Here is a 559-nt window from a genome sequence, read left to right on the forward strand (position 1 = left end):
ATCATTCCTTAGTACTTAGCTGTGTGACATATAAAAGCAATAATAAGGCGATACGCTTCACCACATAATAATGGTTGACAATTATGTTCATGACAGTTGGTAACACTATTTAACTGTGATATGTGTCACTCCACCAGTGAGAACATAACGTATGACTGGCACAGAGAAGAAAACCGTGTAGTTTCAAATCATCTGACTCTGCGGTAACTCACCATGGCAACCAAATTTCTAAAAAGCCTCAGTCATCACAAAAATTGGCAAGTGATTTCCTACATTGCTCTGCAAGTCTTCCGCAGCACTCTGCTGTCACTTTCTTCACACGTAATAAAATAAATTTAACTCAATCAATTTTTAATCTTCAATTATTTATATGTTTGCTAGTCATATAATAAGCAATCAGTCTTTCATGATCAAAAATAAAATAAATCGGTGTGGTTTATATTGCAGTAATGACTGGATGACTGTACATTGTCTGTTACTTAAAGGGTTAATTCATGCAAAAATTAAAATTAGTCCATAAATTATTCGCCCTCAAGTCATCCTAGGTGTATATGACTTT

General features: G+C 34.3%; 1 protein-coding gene across 1 annotated transcript in view; it reads right to left on the minus strand.

The window, feature by feature from the left end:
* LOC107568945 (TANK-binding kinase 1-binding protein 1-like) overlaps window positions 1-559 on the minus strand; it is a gene marked incomplete at its 3' end in the record, with an annotated part of 33,725 nt that overhangs the window by 3,036 nt on the left and 30,130 nt on the right. The gene's annotated exons all lie outside the window — the stretch shown is intronic.

Source organism: Sinocyclocheilus grahami, unplaced genomic scaffold (genome assembly GCF_001515645.1).
Source record: "Sinocyclocheilus grahami isolate Dianchi unplaced genomic scaffold, SAMN03320097.WGS_v1.1 scaffold1295.1, whole genome shotgun sequence".
NCBI lineage: Eukaryota > Metazoa > Chordata > Actinopteri > Cypriniformes > Cyprinidae > Sinocyclocheilus > Sinocyclocheilus grahami.